Source organism: Acinonyx jubatus, chromosome B2 (genome assembly GCF_027475565.1).
Source record: "Acinonyx jubatus isolate Ajub_Pintada_27869175 chromosome B2, VMU_Ajub_asm_v1.0, whole genome shotgun sequence".
Classification (NCBI taxonomy): domain Eukaryota; kingdom Metazoa; phylum Chordata; class Mammalia; order Carnivora; family Felidae; genus Acinonyx; species Acinonyx jubatus.
This window is the reverse complement of record NC_069385.1, coordinates 48789671-48809300: the sequence shown is the minus strand read 5'-3', so window position 1 is coordinate 48809300 and position 19630 is coordinate 48789671. Positions and strand designations below refer to the sequence as shown.

General features: G+C 39.5%; 1 pseudogene; it reads left to right on the top strand.

Moving 5' to 3' along the window:
* The first annotated feature begins 1568 nt into the window (after nucleotides 1-1568).
* On the top strand, nucleotides 1569-2996 carry LOC113598544 (alpha-ketoglutarate dehydrogenase component 4-like; annotated as a pseudogene).
* Nucleotides 2997-19630: the final 16634 nt, after the last annotated feature.

Genomic DNA, 19630 nt, shown 5'->3' with positions numbered 1-19630 from the left:
TTGCTGGGCCTACCCCAAATGCTCTGTTAGATTCACACCGTGGAAGAGCCAACATGGATATAGTGGAGCGTGGACATGACATCAATAAGACATGTCAAAGCTATTCATCACTTTGACGTTTCATGAAAGCCCTGACAGAAACCACGCAGTCCCTCATGACTGGTTGGATATCTTGCTATGTTCCTAAGGCAGCTTCTGCAGACTTGAAAGAGAAGGTAAAAGAGTGCCAGCGTCTTTGTCCTCTCGTTCCAGCTCCCTGGCTGCCTGGATCACAGCATGCATTATCTGTGGATCAAAGGGATGACGCTTGTCCAGAAGGCTGGATGCACAGGTGGAAGATGCCGCAGCTGGCACCAGTGACACCTGAAGAATGAGCCAGGTGGAGATGAGCTAAAAAGGAAAGGGAGATTTAGGAGTGGGCCTAGGGAGAATGGTGGTTGGGGGTATTTATATAGAAGGGATGGATAGTGAAGTCATTAATGATTCTGAGAGAGACAGAGAGGGAGAGAGAAACCATCGCAAGCACCCCACGCCCAGGGCCTACATTGTAGAGAGTAAACACTGCACACAGAGTACATTTCCCTGATAGGAAGCTCTGTGCAAAGGTCCCAAAGCAATTCCTTAAAAGTCCTATGTCATGAGGAGCTTAGAAAGATCTAGACATGGAAATGTAGCAATGGCCGTAATGGGTATAATAAACCCCATTGGCTGGCCTGAGTTTTAACTCCCTGCAATGGCGGTTCTCTTCAGATAAGGAGCTCTGAGCAACCTTTTCCTTCCTTAGGTCTTTATAGGGGTATCTTATTATATAGTAATAATAGCCTGCGCAGTGCAGAAAAGCACAGTAAAAGATAAGTGCTCATAAGCAGTATGGTGCAGTAATTAAGAGCCCAGGATCTGGTAAAAATCTCAGCTCTGTCACTTTCTACCCTTAAGGTGATAGGACAAGCTAATTAATTACTTTGCACCTCAATCTTCTCATCTCAAAAATAGAAATAATAATGAAAATAATAGTATTTGTTTCTATAATAATAGATATATTAGATATATATAGATATATATATAGATATATCTATGTAATAGATATATATATCTATTATGTAATAATAGATATATATAATAATATATTATTATTAATATAATAATATAATATATAATTATATATTATATATACTATATAATAATATATATTATTAATATAATAATATAATAATAATATTATAATAATATAGATATATCTATATAATAGATATATTATATATAATATAATAGACCAGTTGTTGTGGAAGAGAAACAAGGTAAGTATATAATGTGCTTAGCATGACCCTGGAAAACAGAAAGCTTCCAATAAACTCTAGCAGTCATTGTGATTACCATTGTTATTACCAATTTTATTACCAATAAATTACCAATACCAATTACCAATATTATTACCATTAATAATATTAATATTATTATGACTCCAGCTTATCTTCTACTTCCCATATTTAACCTGTTAACAAATCATTCAATATAAAATCTGATGTCTACCTTGGCCCAGATTTTTGTCATCTTGACTGAAAATATATATGCCTGTTGTTCCCCAGTCTCATTCTTCTTCATCTCAAACTTTTGACCAAGCGTATATCCGGAGGTAAGGATATGGTGAATACACTTGTCATTTACATTATCTGACAGTGTGAATATTTGCTTCCCAGAAGCCTGATATGGAAAACACATAGCACCGCTAAAAGCATTAAATAAAATAGAGTTGATATGGTTACACTAATCTGCACTTTCTAAATTTATTGATGGAGGCAAAGAAAATAGGCTGGCGTGGATTTCGTACAATTTTGGATCACACTAACCTAGATTCAAACAGTTCGTTCAGCTAAAAATATTGTTTCCTCCCATAAGGTTCCCAATTTTGCAGAGAAAGATGCCTCTGAGAAATACAGTACTTGATACAGTGAGTGGTCTTGTATTCCGGAGGAGAAATTACACAAGGATATCACCACCACATTCTCCAGAAGTAGAGATTCTTTGGCACTGAGTCCCAACCGACGTAGGGTCCCCTGAAGTACAGAACAAATGATACCAGCAGTGCAGCCAGCCTCGGTGGAGATGACGACAGAGGGTGTCTTTGTGTGGTCAATGTTGACTTCCTTTTGTGGCCAGGGCCACTGAGTTGGGGGTGACAGAAGGCAAGAAAGAAACCAGACCCACAATTAACAGATGGCTGGCCCAAGCCCAAGGGGAAAAGAAACCACCTCAGAAGCCTCACAGAAAATATTTGCCTGGGAGGCTCTTCCTTAGAAGGATGTTGAGGGTTGTTAAATGTATCCTGCTGTTAGGCAAGTGAGAATTTTACTTGTTTCTTACACAGAAAGAAACACCAGGAAGAAAAGCCCTGCTCTTAAGAACAGTTTTTTAATTATAAAAGTAGAAAACATGTTTCTTTCTAACACTTAACATTGAACTTCCTTCATCATCCCATAAGCAACCTTGCGGGTGTCAGGTGTCAAGTCCTCAGGGTCACCTATACCCATCCCTGTCTGCTCCCTCTTCAGCAGGGAGACATCTCAAGCCACATTTCATTTCTGTAGTGTGGAGGCAAGTGTCACACATTTCGTAGGTAATTCAGTAGATACCAGTGGGATTAATGTTTTAAAATGAAACCATCAGGGGCATCAAGATGGCATCTGCCAGCAGAGTTGTTCAGGTAGTCAAACCACATAGTCTATGAATAAGGTTCCCTGACAGAAGAGACAATCCTAAACTCAATGTATCAGAAGTTTTGAGCTCAGCAGGACTCCCATCTCACTCTTCTTCAATTTCACAGCGTTCTAAGGGCAGGAAATCACCAGATTTGCTGATTCATCAGGGTCCACCAGACACTGCAGAAATAATAAAAACATTACGTCAGAAATACAGAAGGAAACTTGTGTCTCGAGAAGAAATTGAATTTATCCAACGTGGAGGTCCAGAATAATCACTGACAGTGTGGCTGCTGTTTGTAATCAGACAAAAGAATGGTCTTTACAATAAAGGACTTCCAAAATGGCACATGAGAAATTACACATTAAACAACTTGAATATTCTGTAAGAAAAAAAAAAGGAAATATAGAAGATTTAGATGGACACTTGTATCTCCTAATATATGTATCTTGGTCAGCTTCTCCACAAACTTACCTATTTGCTTATATTCTTATTAAAGTATACATTTATAAAAATTTTTAAAGAAATTATCAGCTCTGCTGTAACCATCATCCTTATTTAAATTCACTGACCTTTATACCAAGGCCAAATACATTTTCATCGTTATACTTGGTTAAAGCCATCTATGTAAAGTTGGCAGAAAAACCTATGGTAACTTATAGTTAGTAATAGTCTCCACATGTATTTTATTTTTTTAACCCCAAATCTCAAGGCATTTTAGAAAGAAACATTATTGCATCTTTTATTTTTAATGAAAAAAATAAAATAATGATAAAAAATGAATGTCAATCTAGGGGTGCCTGGGTGGCTCACTCGGTTAAGTGCCCGACTTCAGCTTAGGTCATGATCTTGTGGTCCGTGAGTTCGAGCCCTGCGTCGAGCTCTGTGCTGACAGCTCAGAGCCTGGAGCCTGCTTCAGAATCTGTCTCCCTTTCTCTGCCCCCTCCCCACCTCACACTCTGTCCCTGTCTCTCTCAAAAATAAATAAACATTAAAAAAATTTTTTTAAAAATGAATGCAATCTAAATAATAGCCAATAAAAAGTTAGCAAATTCTGGTAATTGATAAAAGAGTATACTATGCAGTCATTAAAATTATGATATAGCTTTACATTAACAGAACACTACCCTTGGAAATTTTATTAAAAAAAAGTAAAAGCAGTTTAAAATATGTATAATACAATACCTGATTTTGTAAAAATATGTGTGGATGTATGTGTAAAAATATGTATGGATATGTTTGTGTTTGTAAATAGGAAAGTAATTAAAAGGTATTTAACATTGGTTTTCTACCATGATGGGGAAGGGGGCACATTACAACTGAGTCTTGTTTTTATATTTTATGTATTACTATATTTTCTGTTTTTATAACAATGGAGAAGTATTACTTTATATACAGAAAAAAATACAGCCAATTTAAAAGAATATGTAGCAACAATCATTTTTTTTTAAGTTTTTTAATGTTTATTTTTGAGAGAGAGAGAGAGAGAGAGAGAGCACAAGTGGGGGAGGGGCAGAGAGAGAGAGGGAGACAGAATTTGAAGCAGGCTCCAGGCTCGGAGCTGTCAGCACATCTCAGACTCGGGAAATCATGACCTGAGCCGAAGTCTGACGCTTAACCAACTGAGCCACCTAGGTGACCCAACAATCTTAAAATATTTTTGATTTACCCCATATCTCATGACCAATAATTATTTAAATTTTTTTCATGCAAGTTGTACTGGTTAGCTAATTTTTTTAATGTATTTATTTATTTTTGAGAAAGAGAGAGAGAGAGAGAGAGAGAGAGAGAGAGAGAATGAGCAGGGGAGGGGCAGAGAGAGAGGGAGACAGAGGATTCAAGATGGGCTCTGCGCTGACTGCCAAGAGTCTGATGTGGGACTCAAACTCACAAACTGTGAGATCATGACCTGATCCAAAGTCGGACGCTCAACCAACTGAGCCACCCGGGCGCCCCTGATAAGCTAATATTTTGAAACAAAGCACACCAAAATTCACTTCCTTAAAATGCTAATCTATTATTATTATAGCTGATGAATCTCTTTGACACCTGAGGATTGCCTGATCTAGGCTGAGTTTGGTTGATGTCACAGGTTGACTTGCATCCCCCCAAAAATGATATGTCAAAGTCCTAACACCTAGTTCCTCAGAATGTGACTGTGTTTGGAGAAAGGCTCTTTAAAGAAGTAACTAAGTCAAAATTAGGTCATTATGGTGGGCCTAATCCAGTATGATTGGTGTTCTTACAAAAGAGGAATGCTAAAAAGAGAATGCTAGGTGAACATAAAGACAAGCTACAAGCCAAGAAGAGAAGCCTCAGAAGAAACCAAACCTACCAGACTTCTAGCCTTGATCTCAGACTTCCAGGCTTCAGGGCTGTGAAAAACCGAATTTCTGTTGTTGAAGCCCCCTAGTCTGTTATGGCAGTCCTGGAAAACTAACAGAGCTGATAAGAGCTGGGCTCCAGCTATAGGTTGCTTCGACTACGTTAGTGGGGGCAACCCACTTCCATGTGTCTAAATTCCTTTCTCTGGCACCTGGCTAGCCCTGGGCTTATCTTTCTCATGGGTGGCAGGAACACAAGAGAGAAAGTGGAAATATGCAAGATCCCTTGAGGGTTAACTTTGGACCTAGCACGCTATCCCTTCTGCCTCATTCTATTGACCAAGGCAATTCACATGACCAAACCAAAAGGAGAGATCAAACACAACCTAAGTAATAGTCCATAAGAAGTATGCCTACTGTGGGAGAGCACTGCCAAATGGCATGGCATAGAGGGAAAGTGGGGTGGGGAGGGGGAAATGGGGCAAATAATGAAATCTATCATAATATCTTCGCTGGTCACATATATGTTTATATTGTCTTAGGTCACATACTATATCTATAAATTTCCACTTTTATTTAACGTTTTAATCTTATTCCCCACTTTTGCATCAGATTAATAATTTAAAATTGTATTGGATGCATAATACACCGTATTAAACCCACTCTTTTTTGTCAATTGCGACGCCACAGGTACAGAGTCAATTGTAAAGTAGGTTAGTGAGGAACTAGAATAAAGAAAAGCTAATTGAAAATTTGCTTCTAAAATCAGTCTATGAAATTAACACATAAGTTAACCAATATAAAAGTTTAATTCAAATGGAAAGTTCAAAACAGCACAGCATAGTGTTTTGCACATAGCAAGCATTCAATATATATTTGTTGAATAGATTCTCTGTAAATTTATTTTGAATGTGAGGACTATAGCTAAAACAACGCATTGAAAATTTGAGAAATCTCATTTGGTAAATCAAGGAAAACAACAAAAAAACATATGGAAAATACTGATGACAATATTAACTGCAAAACATTACAACCTGGTATCCACCATCAACTTTCTGGTTAGAAATATGTGGAAGCATTTTATGGACCTGCTAAAACTTTTTATTCACTTGGGTGGAAGATTGGCTAGAATTTAGCAGTCCTGAGAATAATTTTTTTTAACTATGATCCTGTCTTGTACTCCCATGTTTATACCAAAGGAATGCAAGAAGTTATCGGAGAATTTTGTTTTCTGAAGAGTAATAAGCCTCGTTTTTCTAAAAGGATCAAAGAATGACAAAACTTTATTGAAGTTTCCTTTCTAAGAGAAAGTAAATCTTGGCTCCAAGTTCATTTTCCAAATCAGGAAGTAGAAAATTTTTTTCAGGAAAATATTGAACTTGAGAAGTAGAAAAAAAAGTTTTTCCACTGGCTAATTATTTTTATAATTTGGTTCTAAAAACGTTACCACTATATGTATTCCTAAAAAAGATTTTAGTGTCTTATGTAATCAGTAATGCAGTCACGTAAAAAGCATGTGGAAATTGCAGAGCTAAATAGCAGACATATATTTATTACATTTGGTACATGCCCATACTCTAGGGATAGCTAAATGTGTGTATAGTACTCCTTTGTCTCCTCTTCGAAACCCTTCTAGAGCTCTGTTATGAATTATATTGTTTAAATATGTCCACATTCAGTTTCGGGAGAGTTATTCCCAAGTCAGTTTCAAACTGAACACATGTTGCATCTGTTTTCTGTTTGTGAATACTGAATGCTTGGCACTTTAATTGGGATATTTTTCTTTGGAATGAAATAATTTCAAATATTCGCTTAATCAAAACATCAGCTTCCCTTTCCAGTTTCCATCATGGATTGTTGGTAGGTTTCCCAGACCTGGTCTCCTGTGCAGGGGAGAAGGACCTACCTCCCCATGGTGTGCAGCAGGCAAAGAGGGAAATCAGGCAATAACCGGACCATTAGCTCATTCCTTCTCCATATCCTGCTCCTCTCAAGATGCTACTTGACTTGAGGGCACATACTCAAATACTCTAGAAAGTTATTAACTGTCTCACCTTCTTCTGATAATTTATAATCTTTTTTCTTTGAAAGTTTTAATGGCAGCAGAAACATTTTTTCCATAGGTGAAGTTTCCATGAAGCCACTGGACCCTCACAGCTCCCTCCCCTGCCAGATTCAAATAAGAGCTTTTGGGGCCCTTGATCTTTGGGATACATGCATGTAAGAGAAATTAGCCTGGCAGCAGGGATATAGCAGGGCTAGGCGGATCGAAGCAGAAAGAGACCGCCGGGAAGGAAGACAAACTAAGGAGGCTGTTGCTGTGGTGCATAGTGAAAATAAGGAAGGTCATTGAAGTAGAATTAAAATGTGCTACTGGGGAAAGCATGTACTTCAAAGACTTGAATCAAAGCTCAATCACTTATGAGTCCGTTGACCCTGATCAAGGTACCCAATCTCTCTACACCTCAGTGTCTCTACTTAGAAAGCAGTGGTGAAATTAGCATCCATAATTTTTCAAAAACTAAATGATAAAGGTTTTTAAATGCCTAGTATTTAATAGAAGCTCAATGTTAATATATGATTTTATTTATTTATTTATTTATTTATTTATTTATTTATTTATTGTGAGAGAGAGAGTGCAGGTTGGGGAGAAGGGTAGAGGAAGAGAGAGAGAGAGAATCTTGAGGCTCCTTGCCCATCATGGAGCCTGACGTGGGGCACGATCTCACCATCGTGAATGAGATCATGACCTGATCCTAAATCAGGAGTCGGATGCCTAACCAACTGAGCCACACAGGTGCCACAGCCAGCCAGGTGCCACCCAGGCATACGTTAAAATAATATATGATTTTAAATGGACACATTCGAAAAATATTATGATGGAAGAAACAAATCAATGCCAGTGGGCTGAATACAGGAGATGAAAAAGAAAGACATTCAAAGATGAGAAGGTGTCTAGCCCATTGACACATATTTCTCTACTTTATGGACCATGGGACACTTTTTTTCCATGAGGAATCTGCGAGGACACTAGTTAGAGAAGTGTGAACGTGGTACCTCTGTTTGGGAGATCACCAAGCACAGCTTCACATTCAAGGTTCCGGTCAGGCGCTCCTGCAAATACATTTGTCAACATTTAATCTAAAAGCTTCCCCAAACTATTTGAGAAAGGAACATGCTTCTTATTTTATTAACTATGCATATACCATGGAACTAGTGTTTTGCAAAACAGACTATGGGAGACACAGGTTTAGAGTTTGATCCTGTGCTTTGTTCTGGGTTTTCAGCTTGTTCTAAGGGAGATTCAGAGTGACTAACCATAGGGCGATCCCCGAAGATTGCTCTGGAACCTCTCCGAAGGGCAGGTCAGTAACCCGCCATTTCCTTTTGTTCTGTGGCAAGTCTTCATCGGGCCCGCCCCACAACAGGTTCTATATCTTCAGCACGTGTCCTTCTGGATTTCTTTAAGATTCTAGTCGAAAATAAAACACCGGGAATCTCAAAGTTTGCTTCTTTGTGGGGACTTTTTTTTTTACCTCGAGCTTTCCCTCCGTTATCTGAAAGTTATAAAGGTTAACAATGTAACCTGCTTTTCCCTCACGAATTAATATACCTAAATATATTTCTATGTCAACAATATAGTTTTACACCATCATGTTTATGGAATAATTAATATTCCAGTGAGTTAATAAACTATAATTCCTTACAGAAATTTGCAAAACTAACTATTTAGGTTGTTACTATAAACGATACTAAAATGAACATCTGGGAACTAAGTCTTTTATGTTTGCCAATGATTTTTTTTTTTAATCAGCCTCAAAAACACTATAAAAATTTACAGTTCCACACATTATTCACATTTCCAAGCACCATTCTCTCTTGGAGAGAATGACACAAGAAGATTAGTCTCCACACTTATGACCAAAGAAGGAGAAGGGATGGGACATTTCCTTCTCCAGAGCTGTGTTTGTCATGTATATTTAAGGTACGCTGGAGCCGGTATCCTTGGGGATGGTGATACCGAATGGCCAAAAGGTTGTCATCAAAACCTCCCAGCTTGCTTTCAAAGCACTTTCATATCTTCATTCACTAACTCTTGTCTTCCATTCCCATGTATAGTTCTAGTTGTTTATTTTTGTACCTGGAAAGTGTTTGGAGACAAGGTTATTTTAACCTATCATGATGTATTTCTGTGATATCAAATTGCCAAATCATGACATACTTAATTTTTAAAAGTATTAGTTCTAGCAACAGTGAATCTTGACACTGGTATATTGAGAAATTAAGCCAACTCAGAAACCACGGAGTAGTCTCACTTGCCAAATTTTGTTCTGATCTATGGAATAGAATTTAGGCATTAATAATAAGTAATATAAACTAGGCACTTAAAATATGCCAGGCACTGTTTGAGCACTTTGTATGCATTCTCTTCTGTCATTCTCTCAACGAACCCGTGAGATCAGCACCATTGTATCATCATCCCCATTTTATGAATTAGGTAACCAAGGAGTAATGAGGTTAAATAACGTGCCTTAAATCAGGCACTACTAACAGTGGCAGCGATGAGACTCCAATTTTGGTTTTTTGCTCATCTTATTCCCTTCCTTCACCTTCTTTCTGAAGAGACTGATCAAAAAAACTATCAGGTGAGGTAGGCCGATGTGTGTCCCCCAGCCCCCATCTGGAGGAGCCTCAAAGTAGATTATCAGAATCTGAGAAGGGTTTGGGGGTGCCCATAGAGCTGAGTTGGGCCACTCTTCTGCTCCTCAAGGAAACAACTGAAGTCACTGAATGGCATTCATTGGAACATGGGCTGGGCCAGAGGGTCCAAGATAGCTGGACTCCCCTCTCTGGTCCCTTGGGGGTGTGGAGGGTGCCTGGAAGACTGGGTTCAGCTAGGACTAGCAACAGAAGTGTCTACATAAGCCTCTCGAGCTGGGCAGTTACAGGACAGTCAGACATGGCAGCTGGGTTTCCCCACAGTGCATATCCCTAGAACATGAGGAAGAATCTGAATGGTCTTTTATGACCCAGCCTTAAGAGTCCTCTAGGTGTCAGTTCTGTTGTATTTTGTTTGAAGCAGCCATGAGCCCACTCGGATCCAAGGGGGAGGACGGAGACACCACTTCTCAATGGGAGCAATGTCACAAACTTGCAGGCTGTTTTGTAAAATGTCACATCCCGTAACTGATCTCGCTGCTTTCATTCCTGCCTCTCAACAATTTATTCACCACACAGCAGCGTTTTAAAATGTGAATCATGTCATGTTACTTCCTGTTTCTACCTTCTCAGTTGATAATAGCGTTCAATTGCCCTTCTCTCCAGCTCCTTCTGGTGCCTTGATCGGTGGGTTCCAACTCTTTCCTTTTCTCAAATGCACTGCTCTCTCTCTCTCGTCTCAGGACACTTGGCGTGCTGCTCCCAATGTCCGGGGTATGCAATACTCAGTTCCCCACTAGGCTAATTCTGATTCTTCAGATCCCGCTGAAAAGACATTTCCTCAGGTAGAACTTCCTGACCCTGTCTCTCCCTTCACCCCTTTCCCCCACCGCCCAGTCTAATTCAATTTCCCTCACTGTTCTCTTCCTACAACTCCTTCGTTTCCTCTGTATACACTCACCACAACTGTAACTGTGTATTTGCCTGCATACTTGCTTGTTGAATGTCTAGCTCCTTCCTTATATTGGAAGGCAGATTAGATTAGATTTGGGGCCAATGCTCTCAGCACCACCAGAAAAGCATCAGTTAGGGGAGGGCCTAACATAAACACAAATATTTATTTTAGAGGTGAAATTCATAGAACACAAAATCGATCATTTTAAAGTGACCATTCAATGGCGTTCAGTGCATCCACAGTTGTACAACCACCACCTCTATCTAGTTCCAAAACGTTTTCATCATCCCAAAGGAAATCTTGTACCCATTAGGCACTAGCTATTATTTTAGCCCTCTGTGCTAGCCTCTGGCAACTGCCAATCTAAATTCTCTTGCTAAGAATTGATCTGTTCTGAATATTCTGTATAACTGCAGTCATAAAACAGGTGACATTTTGTGTCGGGCTTCTTTGAACTTAGTGTAATTTTTTAAAGTTTATTTATTTATTTACTGAGAGAGAGAGGGAGGGAGAGGGAGAGAGAAGCCCAGGCAGGCTCCACACTGTCAGTTGGCTCTGGTGCGGGGCTCAATCTTGCAAACCGTGTGATCATGACCTGAGCTGAAATCAAGAGTCATATGTTTAACTGACTGAGCTCAGGCCCCCTTGGTGTAATGTTTTCAAGGTTTGTCTGTGCTATAGCATGTATCAGTATTTCACTCTTCTTTATGGCTTAAATATATATCAGATATACATCAGAGACATGGGTCTTCAGTTGTTTCTGGTGGTGTCTTCATCTGGCTTTGATACCAGGAAAAGACTGGCCTCATAAAATGAGTTGGGAAGTGTTCCTTCATCGTCTACTTTTTGCAAGAGTTTGAGGACTGGTGTTAATCCTTTAAATGATTGATAGAATTCACCAGTGAAGCCATCTGGTCCTGGACTTTTCTTTATTGGGAGTTTTGTTTTTGTTTTTGTTTTTTTTAATTAAAGATTCAATCCCTGGGGTGCCTGGGTGGCTCAGGTGGTTGAGCGACCGACTTGAGCTCAGGTCATGATCTTACAGTTCCTGAGTTTGAGCCCTGCATCGGGCTCTGTGCTGACAGCTCGGAGCCTGGAGCCTGCTTCGGATTCTGTGTCTCTCTCCCTCTCTCTGTCCCAACTCACTTGCATTCTGTCTCTCAAAAATAAATAAACATTAAAAAATTTTTTAAAAAAATATTCAATCCCTTTACTTATAACAGGTCTATTGAGATTTTTCTCTTTTTGAGTCAGCTTTGATAATTTGTGTATTTCTAAGAATTTCTCCATGTCATCTAAGTTATCAAATTGTTGGCACACAATTCTTCATAGTATTCTCTTGAATACCTTTATTTCTGTAAGTTTGGTAGTAATGTCTCCACTTCCATTGCTGATTTTAGTTAATTTATGTATCCTGCTTTTCTTAGCTTAGCTAAAAGTTTGTCAATTTAGTGATCTCTCCAAGTAATTTCCCAAATTGATTAAATATATCTACAAACCCATGAAGCTCAACGAACTCAAGAATTATGAGTTCACGTAATGCCTGGCTGGCTCACTTGGTGGAGTGTGCAACTCTTGATCTTGGGGTTGTGTGCTTGAGCCCTATGTTGGGTGTAGAGATTACTTAAAAATCAAATCTTAAAAAAAAGAAAAAGAATTATGAGTTCACAAAGAGACCTACACTCAGTAGAATCTCACAGTTTGGTATGAAGGCTCATTTTCTCAATATGTCATCTCATCTTCTATGTCTCTGAGCCCAGAACCAATCTGGTTCAATTTCTGCAGAAGGCAAATCTCTCCTAATTGGGGCGGAAGGGTGTCTGCCAGGCTTCTCAGGGTAGGGAATGGTATTTAGGGATCTAATAGCTCCTCTTAAAGACATCAGCCAGTCTTCCCATTTTCACCTCCCGTCAGCACTGCAGCCTTCAGTGAGGCATCCCGTTCTAAGCCTTTTCCAAGTTCGTCAGCACTGCAGCCTTCAGTGAGGCATCCCGTTCTAAGCCTTTTCCAAGTTCTGGCAGGAAACTGACTGGTTCCTGACTTTTTATCATTGCAAGAGTAAGTTCCAGTTACCGCCTGCCTATGACTTTCCAAAATGATCACTTCCCTTTCATGCTATTGTATCCTCTTACATTCTCCTTCTGGATTTATTTTTGCTTCTTGTTAATATACTCGTACAGCTTTGGGAAGAACCAGAGATAAAGTCGTTTCTCATTTCATCTTTGGATCTATCTGAAATTGAGATCATCCTCATTTTGTAGATGATGAAACTGAGGCTCAGAGAGTTTAGGAAACTTGTCCAAAACAAAGATAGCAAATGGTGGAGCCCAGTTTCAGTGGTCTTTAGACTACCTTATATAGCTTCACTAAAGCATAGACACAGTTTGCTCCAATGCCATCTGGCTTCAGCAAGTGTCTCAAACAAGTGTTGTTTTAGAGTTCCCTATGTTGTCTGGAGTAAAACTCAACATTCAGTAAGTTTATCCTCCTAGTGCTCATACCCCAAGACTAGACAGCTTCATTATTTTTACCTTCACTTACACTCGATACTCCTAGTCACAGGAATTCTGTCAGGCAATTACCAGCAAAGGGTCAAAAGGCAGCGAAGAGGAAATCAATTGGTGGTGCCAGTGGCTGAGAGACATGTTAGGTAGTTGTGCAGAAAGAAAAAAAAAAAAAGGATTTACCTCTAAGGGCAAGGCAGAAGTGACCCAAGCCTAGCCAAGCTAAGTCCACAGAGAGAAGGGTTGAGAATTTACTTCTCCGTTGCACACAACAGCTAACACCAAAGAGTCCTTTGGAAAGAGGAACAGACCAGTTATCAGTTTGCCTCTCGGCTGCAAACGCATCTGCCGTTGCCTGCACCGTGGCGTGGGAGTTCGATTTTTTAACTGTTTCTGTTTTGCCAGCTGCCACGATATTAAGCTGTCAGTAAAGGGTGCCAGAGGGTGAAGTGGCTCCTCCGGTCGTGGTGTGCTCTTAGCAGGTCGCCGCAGGCTTCCCTGGCACCTACTGCCTGGAGCATGGGCAGCTTCCCTAGCTCTTGGCCCCACTGTAGGGTGATCGGCAGCGTCCAGCAGCCGGAGTCTCACCTGTCCCCCATCAGGCAGCTCAAGCAGTTTCATGGCTGAGTCCCTTCCACAAGACACCTTTCTAGGAGTAGCTTTCCCCAGCCCCCTGGAGACAGGATTTCGGGCAAGGGTTAGAGGGTGGATTTCCAGCAAGTTCCACCAATGCGGTCCCCCAGTGACTTCTGTGCCATCCAGTGAGCCATCAGTGTGCCCTCTCCAGAAGCTTGGGTGGGGGAGTTGGGCTCTTCTCACAGCCCTAGGGGTAGTGGCTGCTCCTTACATGTTATTCCTGTGGTTTTTAAAAATTTATTCTCTTCATTTTTACTAGGCAATCCCTCAATACTCTAATCCTATTATAATTAATGATTGTTATTAAAATTTCACATTCACATTACAGTACGGTTTCTCTTTCCTGATTTGACTCTGACGCAGGGAAACTCTGGTCTCTATGACCTTTATAGTTTTCCAATAGCACTTCTTGGTATAATGAACTGATTTAAAATTTTAAAAATGAATCTCTATGGGCAAATGTTTAGCTATGAGGAAAATATTGACAGTAAAAATAATTTCTAATATATCATATTCGACAACCAAGAAATATATTCCATGCTTATGCATAGAGACATGAAGGCTCGCTCTGTTGACTTTGGGCTTTAAACATCTCACAGCACAGGAACGGCAAAAACATTTCACCTTTAATGCCAACTCTGATTCATTGTAGGGTTTTTCTGTGTGGAGAAGAATTTTAAGGCCAGCAAAGCACTTATCAGTTTGTGATATCTGCCACAGGTAACAGAGAGGACATGGTGGAAAAGCATGGTTATTTGCCAGCTGTTACCTACCCATGTTTACAGATGAGTAAACTGAGGCATAGACAATTGAAGTGACTTGGCCAAAGCAGAACTATACAGTGCAAAGGCTGGGACTAACTTCATATTTATGATTTCCAGGCCACGGCTCTTTGTCTGTTGCTACTCTACGTGATGATGGTGTTTTGAGGAAGTCGGGTAAGAAGCCCAAGCAAGTTTAAGATAAGGCTGCTTAGGGGCACCTGGGTGGCTCATTCGGTTAAGCATCCGACTTTGGCTCAGGTCACGATCTCACGGTCCGTGAGTTCGAGTCCCGCGTCGGGCTCTGGGCTGATGGCTCGGAGCCTGGAGCCTGCTTCTGATTCTGTGTCTCTTTCTCTCTCTGCCCCTCCCCCATTCATGCTCTGTCTCTCTCTGTCTCAAAAATAAAAACGTTAAAAAAAAACCAAATTAAAAAAAAAAAAAAAAGATAAGGCTGCTTACCTTACATAACCATTAGGGTCCAGCATGCGTATATGGGAAATCAGATTTATGCCCACCATGGTCATACATCGATCTGAAGTAAATGAGCTTATAGAGTTTTCTGCTTAACTCTAGAAATAGGATGATAAAAGAGCTTTACTATGTGCTTAAAGATTTATGTTAATTTGATTTTAAAACAGATTTTGAAAGGGTATTCACCATTTAAGGGAATAGCATAGAAACTATACCTAAGTTTATTACATATAAACATTAAACTACACAAATAAATGCGTCTGAAAAGAGTATCTCCTTTCAGTGCACCAAAAAGAAGTTTCTTTTGCATTTGGCTGATAGGGAGCATAATAGCCAATAATGGTTTGGACTGTGGATCATAGAGAAAATCTTTTCCTGAAAAATACTGTATGTCCACTGCAGGCAGATCCTATGGAAATGAGAAATCCAGCCCAGTTAGAAGAGTCTAACTTCTGAAATGCTGAGGAGATCAGTGCTCCCATTCTTGCATCTGGAAGGCTCGTACCCACCCCTGGAGCACAGGAGCGTGCCCTCAAGCATGTCGATCTCACCTGAAATCTGGTCAAAGGCAACAAAGTTGAAACTTTCCTGCTATCCTGCAGAATAATGAGATTTTTCAAGTGCTTTTCCCATTGAAAGATATAGTACAAGTGCAGGTGAAAAAGGCAAAAGGAGAAATTCTTGTCCCTTCAAATCAAACATTCAGCTTATTGGTTGCCCGACCATGACGACCTTTTGTTGGTATCTGTTAAGCAGACGCAATTGTGATAATGTTTTCTCTTTTAACTTAGGAATGCCTGTCTATACTTGCCTGTTCATTGAAGTTTTACCTGTACATCAGCCTAGTGAGTATAGACCGCATGACTGGAGGTCACCCTTGAAATGCTGATTTCTGAAGAAACAAAAAAAAGTAATTTGTTGGATGATACACAAGAGAAGCTGGAAGCGTCACAACCCAAAGGGATTAGTTTTAGATTTCAATCATAACTGTTAAACTCACCCCTACACACATACCACTTGTCTCAAGGTGAGCCCGCCAAATTTTTTTTTTACACCAGTTCAGAGCTCTATCAATAACACAATCTAACTGGGGCGCCTGGGTGGCTCAGTCAGTTGAGCGTCTGACTTCGGCCCAGGTCATAAACTGCTAGTTTGTGACTTGGAGCCTCACATCAGGCTTGCTGCTCTCAGCGCAGAGCCCGCTTCGGATCCTCTGTCATCTCTCTCTTTGTCCCTCCCTCCCTTGAGCTCTCTCAAAAACAAAAAGTATTTAAAAAAAAAAAAAAACAGAATCTAAGCAAGGAATATGTTCTCCCTTGTCATTTATTCCACTAGAAAAGAATTTATTAATAATCCTAATCATGACTCTGTGAAGTGCCAAAGATCAAAGAGGTTAGGTACGTAGCTTAATGACAGAAGTTGTGGAGCAAGAATCCAACGCCCCTGCATATTACCTTCACTGTGCTAAGCTACATATCCTAAAAATAAATTACAATTCTCCTGTTTAACTGTATATATTAAATGATTACACCTCCCAGCAAAAATAGAAAATTCTTCTTCTTCTCACATTAATTTATATTCTACTTTTTACTAGAAAAGTCTCAATTTATTACCAGATACACTCTATTTTATTTTATGGATATAAACTCAGGAATTAGTGTTATAATTGTTTTACCTACAGAAAATCCCAACTAAGTACACCAAATTGTAGCTTAATTCAAATAGTATTGAATCCAAGCCTGCATCCAAAAGAACCTGTTAGTGTTACTCTGCTTGTTAAATAGACCAAGTGACTACAGAAGAAAAATGCAGCTAGAAAAATATTTAAACAATGGAATATATGCCATCTTGTGGTGAGGTGGGGAAATTGCAGCAATCGTTGAGCAGCTCCTAAATACTGGAACACTCCTGAGCATTAGTTCTTCGCATTAATATTGCTACTCAAATGACTAGCCAATAACAATGTCTTATTTCGTCCACAATCCATTCACAACAATCTTCCCTGACAGATTATTCTCAAATTGCAACAGCATTAAGATCCTCCTAAATTTGCCAAATCTTACTAGATTGCTTGCTAAACTGAGTTCTCAAAAGATTGCTTCTCTAACCTCCATGACCTAGTAGTTTTAGTAGACACCAAATTGCAACAAAAGGCTCAAATGCAATCCATGTGACGTCTGAAGAACACATGAAGCTTTCAGGCTTTCTCCCTGAAATCATTTTGGCCCCATCTATTACCCTTTACCTGACATGTTAACAAAACCAATGGCAGCAAACACTTACTGATCGCTGTATTTTCTTTCTTCTTTTTTTTTTTTAAATAGTAATCTCTACACCCACCATGGGGCTTGAACTCCTAGCCTTGAGATCAAGTCACATACTCTACCGAATGAGCCAGCCAGACCCCCCTAACAATAGCAGCTAACACTTAACTGAACATTATTCAAACCTTGTGACAACCCTGTGAGGTAGGGATGGTTATCACCTTCCTCATTTTAAACTAAAAACGAATGGAAGCACAGAGAAGTTAGTAACGTACACAGGATTATGGTGAAGAAAAAGGGATCTTACACTATTGAAACGCATACTTGTGAGAGCACACAAATCGAAGTTTTCATTTAAACCTTGAAAACCCATGTCATTTATATCACAATAGAAATGCAAAATGTTATGAATCTCAGAGAACAGAGAAGCTTCAGCAATATTTTTACTGAAGGCAATGGAAGCAGATGCAAGTACATGACTTCAATGTAAGAACTCTGAAAACTCTATCGACAGGATGCTAGTAGCTTTGGTAGAAGGGCAGATTAGTTATATATCATTACGTTGTATTACCAATGCTGACTTGGAACAAGCATTCGCCCACGTCACGAAGAAATGTGAAAAACTAAGAACAAAGCAACATCTGGGGCGCCTGGGTGGCTCAGTCGCTGAAGCGTCCGACTTCGGCTCAGGTCATGATCTCACGGTTCGTGGGTTCGAGCCCCGCATCGGGCTCTGTGCTGACAGCTCCGAGCCTGGAGCCTGTTTCAGATTCTGTGTCTCCCTCTCTCTCTGCCCCTCCCCTGTTCATGCTCTGTCTCTGTCTCAAAAATAAATAAACGTTAAAAAAAATAAACATTAAAAAAAAAATTTTTTTTTAAAAGAAAAAAGCAACATCTTCATTAAAGGACCGTTGTTTCGTTTTGTTTTTCCCTGAGTTGAGGTCTTAGTTGTAAAGTGTCATTAAAAAAAAAAAACTAATGATAGTTGATAGCTACTTTACCCTGATCAGGACCACATGATTCTTCCAGATGGTTTATATCTCATCTTAGGCACTGGGGCTTTTAGCCACATGGCACATGTTCCTTCTCCTGGGAAAAAGTAAAACTAAGTCACTACTGTCACAACAAATGGACTGCAAGAATCTGAAAGTCATCTCAAGAATTTGAGACGTGGAAAAGGAAGCTGTAACGCTGTGCAAAATTCCTATCCCTTCGACCGGAAATTATCTTCTTGCATTTTTTAATTACTTTTGTGTAATGGTCCAACCTTCAAATCCCCATGGAAGCAGCCAATGCTCCAATGCTCCATTTCATTATCACCTTTCCTATTTTATTTCTTAACACACAAATAAGGTAGTATGTCATGTGATCCACATCTGCCTTTTTCCCCTTAATGGTAGCCCTTAAAGGTTTTTCCATATTCCTTATTTCCATATCTCATATTTGCTACGCCGTATTCTTTCATAACAATCATTCAACTCTGCCTCTACTGAACATTAAGTCATTTTTATCTTTTTTTCAAACACTGTTGCATAATGATCTCTGAAAGTCATCTGCACATCAAGTATGTTAAATTTTCCAAAAGTGGAATTTTGAATTAGATTGTCATTTTGTTAAATTAAGCTCAAGGTTATAGTGACTCACACACCCTACTACAATGACAATTTCCTCAAACTCTTGCCAACACTTTTCAAATTTATGATAGGCTTAAAAAAACCAGGCCAAAAAATATCTTTTTAATATGCATTTCAAAGTGGTTCAGGACCTTTTCATATTTAACAACTATGTGTATTTCTTTCCCAGTTAACTTCACATCCTTCATGCACTTTAGTCTTTCTCTACTAGCTTTAGATGTTAGCCTTTTGAACGGTGACAAGTTGTGGTCCTACAAACTCCCCCTGCCATGTCTTTTCCTCAACTTAGTTTTATTAGCCTGCAACTTCTTTCCCCCCTTAGTCAAATGTATCAATTGTTTCTTCTACGGTTTGGAGTCAGAATGATCTCTACTCCAATTATTTTCTTCTTAAAGTTTCTAGTACTTATGGGCTTCATTTCCCCTTTCCAACTTAAATTTTTCTGGTGGAAGGCATAAAACTTCTTCCATCTGACTATCCATTATCCCACCAAAGTAGTTAACTTTCTCTTCCCTCACCATCTCAAGTATTTTTATCCAGTATTAATTTCCAAATGTGTATTATTGATCTTGACATCCTGTTACATTGATCTTTCTCACTGTAAGACCAGAACTGTGATTTCTCTGCACTTTTATTTCTAGAAATTTTTAATTGTAAATGGGGTCTTTGTTCTTTCAGTAGTTCTGTCGTTTGGATGTTGTACCAAGTGACCTGGGCTGAAT